Consider the following 6,785-nt stretch of genomic DNA (forward strand, 5'->3'; position numbering starts at 1 on the left):
TATATATATATCAGGACTTTCAATTAATTTGCATGACATTAACTCAAATGTTTTCTCTTCTAAATCTGCCTGCTTTGGTGGTTGTGACAAACCAGACAAAACTGTTGTTAATTTAAGAACCACCAGACAAATTTTAATGAAAGTTGCAGAAAAGAATCATTGGTTGCACATCTACTGATTAACCTTTGGAGTCAACCATATTTCAAATGTCTACTACAGTTAATCAACTGCAGCAAATGAAAAAGTTGTTTTATTTATTTTATTTTATTTTTTCTATCTCACCAATATTGAGTGAAAATATTGTGCGGTCGTAGCTTAAAGTTATTCACAACATATACCCTGAGTGCTATCAGTTTGCATGAGAAAATTTGATTTATTGAAAGAAAGTTTAGTAACACTGTAAAATGGCTTCAAATTTTGGATTGCAGGAAAACAACTGTAGTGCAGTGTTTTACTGATACCAACAAGGGCATCAATAAAAATATGAATAACAACAAAATGATAAATTGCATCCAATCAACAAGAGCAGCTGAGTCAGGTAACAATATTTACATTAATTTAATCTCAACTTAGATTTTAACCAAGCTTGCAGTTGATCACTTTTTATTAATGTTGAGCACTCACAAAGATTAAAAACATTTTCTCAGTAGTTCATATCCTTCATGCAGGACAGTGGAATACAAATGGGCTCCGTGCCCCACGTCAAGCTCAAAATAACACTAGTGGCAATCAAGGGAAGTAAGTGGAGGGATTAAGTGTTCTGGACAGAGGGGAGGCAGGGGGTTTTGTCTGACTAAAATAGCAACTGGATGTGATAGACAGTTCAAAACAGATACAAAGCAAGGCACACAAAGAGTTAGCAGACAGTAGGGCAAACACACTTGTACACTTACCAGCAAGTACTTGAGAAAGAATTAACGGATGTTTAAAGTGTTTGAATCTCCACCTTAGCCAACAGCAAATAAACACAGTTATAAAACAAATCCAGCCAGTATACACAATCTGTGTCTGCAGCACTCGGTTATTTCATCAGATTGAATTAAGTGCAGGAAAAATTGTACTGAACTGCACGGTCTGGTTTTCCAGCTTTATCAGGTAAATGACCTGAGCAACATCTGGAACAGCATGGAAATCCCATCAGTCTTTCCTTCACCGGGGTTTGTTATCAAGGCCCTTGGCCACTTGATCGTCACAGCTGTGTTTACAAGTAGCATGCCTCATTCAGATTGTCCACAGATGTTTTCAAAATCCAGTCGGACTCAGAGAAGGACTGCAAAGTGTTGATTTTAGAATCAGTGGCTGTTTATGTTGTATTCCACTGAGACTCGCAATACCACAGCAGAAACTAAAAAAAAAAAAAAAACAGGCAAAAATATCTATTAAAAATATAACACGAGATGTCAAACCATGTGTTTCTATTCCTTAAAAACCTTTTGTGCTGCTCTGTCTAGACACTACGTTCTGGACATTTTAAGCATGTGTTCATGGACTTCATGTTTGGGAAAAGTCAAGTGAGATGAACTCAGACTCTTGGTGTTTGTCAGCGCAGACGGGATCCATCCAAGAAGAGACAGTTTGCATGTCTTAGTGCTGAAATGCTCCAAAGAGAAAACCAAAAGCTTTGCATTGATACAAACCAGTTTGACAATTTTAAATTGAGGTATTTCTACATTATTTTTAGAGTGAGGTTTAGTTTATGTGAAACCTGTGTGAACTTTGAGATCCACATTAACATTTCAGTGTGCATCTATATATGTTGTTTGTTTATCAGAAGCATTCTTTTTTTACACGCCTCTCGTTTCCAGGTCATGAGGAGCTAACGTTTGCCTCCAGCAGTCACTGTGCAGGAGGCAGGGGACACCCTGGACAGATCACAAATCCATCACAGTGTCATAAAGAGACAAACGAGACAAACTGACAGTACAGTACAGCTGACAGCTGGGCTCAAAAACATGACATTGTACATTTTTAAATCAATTCAAAGTTACCTAAATACAACAAGAGAGTTGCGTCTGTCTACTTCACCAGTTGATTTCTGTGTTTGAGCAAATGATGTCATTTTATTGGGTAGCTTACACTGACTGGATCAAATTATTGTGGTGGTCATAACCCCCCTGCAAATTATGCCTATGTCTATCTGGAACAAACAAAAAAACAGACATTTGCATATAAAGATATGTTTTACACTTGTTAAGAAAGATAAAAATATACTTATAGTATGTTAGCAAAAAAAATAATAATTACAATGGTTGTTATTTTAAACAGTGAAATGAAACACTGCTTTGCAGTTCATTAATGCTCGTTAGAGATAATACATTGATGCCAAACAAAATACACCAAACTGTAACATTACAGTAGTTTCCATGAAAATAAAATATTTCTAAAAGGGAGGTTCTGAAATTCTTAGTAGCAACAAAAAAAATAAATACCTTTGCTTGAAATGTGCTTCTAACAATACATCGATCCCTTAGAGGACTAAAACAATTGAGACACTCACTCCCTCAGTGTGAGACAAGATTATAAGTGTATTCAAACTAATTGCTTTATGCATAAATACAGTCATTTTATGTGAAATTAAATATAATTTAAGTTTAATGCTCAGACTTGTTTAGTCTACTTACTAAAAAGTTCTAATAAGCAAGCTATGGTACGGTCTCCAGCAGTACGCTCTGATGAAATACTCTGAAATCACACATTTATTTGCTGAAATCTAACCTCAGGAAACTGCAGCCATATATATTTATGTACAAAGTTCCTGGACAGTGACATGTTTTACAAGTTTGTTAGCAGTTGTTAAGAATTTAATACTATCTTCTTTTAGTTTTCGATGATCATTGCTATATTTCTGTTAGTATCATTTAGAGCTTTGTCCCAAAGTTCTATTTTTAGAAAAATGATGATAAAGCTAACAGTCACACTCCCATATGTATACCCGGCCTCAGCTCTTCCCTGATTTAGGGGGGTGGGGGGGGTGGACTGGTAAAGCTGCGTCATCCTCTGGAGCCGCTTCAGTTTAGGAGCTGCAAGGTGATGTCTGCTTGGAATGCAGCAGAGATATGAAGCACGGAAAGTTCAATATCTTTAAGTGTAAAAGTATGTAAGTGTCAGTTCAAACAGCAAATTTGTTGTTTGTGGGAAAACAAGTTTTTTAAATAAATTCTCGATAAATATATGTGTTGCATTGTGTTGTCATCATATGCAATGTTTTCATGTTTGCAATAAAGAATGTGAAATAAAATGAGAAATTGCATGAATAATAAAAAAAGCATGCACTGTCGTGCCTGATTATGTCTTACGTGTTTGAGGAAAAAAACATGTTTTTAAAGATATGCACAGCTGGGAGTTCTGATGATCAGTGAAGCAACAGTTTAAATCTTTTGAAGTATAGGCCTCTGTGAAACATGTTCAAAATATTACCTGTCGTAGATAACTCTTTGGATGACCGCAGTCTGGAGAAATAGAGTTTAATTTTGACACAACAGCTTATTTGAGTGGGAGTAGGACCAAATATAAAACTATGTACCTGATATCTACTTGGTAAGTACTGTGTACACACACTGTAAGTATCTGATACATACCAAAACCTACCTGGTACATAGCTTGCAAGTACCAGGTTAGTTTTAGTCAAGTACCTGTTATGTACCTTATTAGTCTAAGGCAGTGGTTCACAAATTTGGGGTCGAGACCCCTCTGTGGACATCAAGTGGGGGTCCCCAGATGATTTCCAGACATCAGTTTAAATGCAAATAAATTGTTAAAGGGACATCCTCCATTATTAATGGTAAATAAAATACAACAATAATGAATTAATAAAAGTAGTATAGTTATTAGGTTTGCTTATATTGTTATTATCCCCATGTTTGACAGATTTATTAGTAAAGTTTGCATATGTAAACCAATAATACCTGGGGTCACACATTTCTGTAACTCTTATCTTGGAGGCCAGAAGTTAAACATTTTGAAAACCACTTCTAAGATATTTACGTGGTAAATATGGTGTAAGGACCAGGTGAGTGTTTGATATGTACCTAGTATCTTTTACTTAAAACATATTTACCTGGTCACCTGAGTACCCATGTGGTACGTACAAAGTTTGTGCCAGTTATGTCAAAAGGTATCACTACCAAACTCCTATTTCCAAAGATCTGAACTATCCCTTTAAGCAGTCGTTTCTGCAGTTTCAGAGTTTGTGTCACTTTTTTTTTTTTTGCGCACATTTTTTTCTTTTTACTGCTGTCAATTGAATTCTCTATACGGAGAACGAACTTTAAGCACAACAAACTTTTCCACAATATCTTTTTAGTTGCTACAGTAACCCTTAATGAAATAATATGTTGATTTTATACTTAAAAGAATAAACCATTTTCAATTGAGTACTTGTGGTAATGAGTGCAGAAAAAAAACCACTTCATTTTTTTTCTGCCTGAGCTGTAACTTTTTGTTTGTCTGAACCATATGTCCCAAATTAATGAATCCAGGCAGTATACTGAGCCCTCTTCACTCTGTCACTGCTTCTTGTCACAGTAGGATTGGCCTCAAACTTTTTTCCCCTTTCTCTGTTCCCCACTCTCCATCTCTTTTCCTCCCCTACCGAATCTCTCGCTCTCTGTTCTTGCTGTTTCCACGCAAGTGTCCCAGTTAAGAAATTGCTTACATCCTACTCAGTCTGGGGCTGGATTGAAATTTCCCACAGGGTATGTACCAATATGCAGAGAGCACACTTCGACAGATGCCATCAGAGAACAAGCATATGAATTACCAGGCAGCCTGCCATCTTTGAGTTCAGACAGAATGGCATTAATACCTGATTACGATCCAAACAACAACACAACAACAACATGAAAGCCAAAGCAACTGGGAGCAGGTAAAGGTTGCATCATTTATATATTAATGGATTAACTAACAAAGACTCTTCTCCCCCTACCCTGCTCAAAAGTTAAAATGTCACAGAAGCTGCCAACGTTCAAGGGACTCTTGGGGCAAAAGAAAAAAAAAAGAGAAGAAGATTAAAAAATAGAAATCAGATGCTGTCAGCAAATTATGTTCCAATAAATTAAATATTCACAACTACTGACCATTACTAATTCAGAAGATATGAGATATTCATGACTGCAATTAAAGAAAACATGATCCCTTTAATTTCAAACGGCTGTAAATATTGGCATTACCCAGTTAAGTGATCCATGTGACTGAGGGAATCTACACTGAACCTATATTGAAGAGGAAGAAACACAAGAGTGAGTTCACAGAATTAGCAACTTAGAAAAATATCTCATTTTGATTTTAAAGAGATAATTAAAATATTTTAAAGTTGAATGTTGGCGTAAAGCTAATAAACAGTCTTGTTTGTTGTTAGCACTTGGAATGACCTTAATTTAAAGAAGCAGAGATTTGTTTTGATCTGATCAGTTAATGGTTAGTTTGAATGCGGCTCAAAGCAAAATGAATTTGTAACACCTTAAAACAAACACAGCCTCACAAATTCTATTCATTAAACTACTACTTTATTATGGAAATCCATTTCCGCCACTCTGAAAATAAAAAAAGAAAACTTATATTTCACTAATGAGATAGAAGGTTAGAAGGTATATCAATTTCAAAATATAAAAGCTCAATGAAATCTAATGAAGTGTTTTTGCAAATAAACCAAGTATTGAAGCATGCATGGATTGAGAATACACATTCTATAATTGTTATCATTTATATAAACAATGTTGTTTGTTGTTGTCCATAACATTTTGTAATTTTTCCATGAAACCCCATTTCTGACCAGTTGCTTTAATCTAAGCCAACAGTTCAGAAAGTCCTTGACACTCTTTAACTCACTCTGACCTTTGACTCCTAAAGTTAGTCGTACATCAAATTATTGTTTTTGGCATCTTTTTCAAAATTTGTCAAGCAGTTGATGAAATGTTTTGGTAACGGTCACGGATATGAACAAAAACATCCTCCCCTCTTCATCATAACAAGTATAAAGAAAAAGGTCCTTGTCTCTTCATGTTCCATATCATTGCTGCACAATTAAATAGATGTACATCAAAAAAAAAAAATCACTGAACAGGCCAGACAGAAACATGTTTATTCTAACCAAAGGTTAAATTTAACAGATTACAAATGAGACATATGACTTGTATTAGTAAAATATACATGGGTTCATCGTGTTGTTTCCAGAGTGTGGAAATGTCTCAGCAGTTCAAAATTAAGTATTAAATAGCAGAAAGAAGAAATGTCAGAGGAAATTCGTTCTTTGACCATGAAGTTCTCAGACAGCCAGAGTGCGTTGTTGTTATGTTTCTTACACAGTTTTTTCTTATTTTTCATCATATTGTGTGCGTGAGATCAACAGTAAATATTTCATGTTCACTCTATCTTCTACAGACAACTGTTTTCTTCAACTTCTATGCATTACAATTGGTGTTTTATTTATACATCCATACATCCTTTATCTATACCCACTTCTTCCTTTCAGGGCCACAGGGTTCACTGATGCCAAAATCTAGCAGTTACTCTGCGAGTGGTGGGGTACACCCTGGACAGGTCGCAAGTCCATCACAGTGACACACGACAGACAAACATTCACTCTCTCACTCACACCTAGGGACAATTTAGAATTACCAATTAACCTAACGGTCAGGTTTTTTGGTGTGGGAGGAAGCTGGTGTGCCCAGAGAGAACCCACGCATGCACGGAGAGAACATGCAAACTTTACCCAGAAAGATCCCCAGGCTGGGATTTGATCCGGCAAACTTCCTGCTGTGAGGCATCAGTTGGTATATATATATATA

This window comes from Austrofundulus limnaeus, unplaced genomic scaffold, assembly GCF_001266775.1.
Source record: "Austrofundulus limnaeus strain Quisiro unplaced genomic scaffold, Austrofundulus_limnaeus-1.0 Scaffold331, whole genome shotgun sequence".
NCBI lineage: Eukaryota > Metazoa > Chordata > Actinopteri > Cyprinodontiformes > Rivulidae > Austrofundulus > Austrofundulus limnaeus.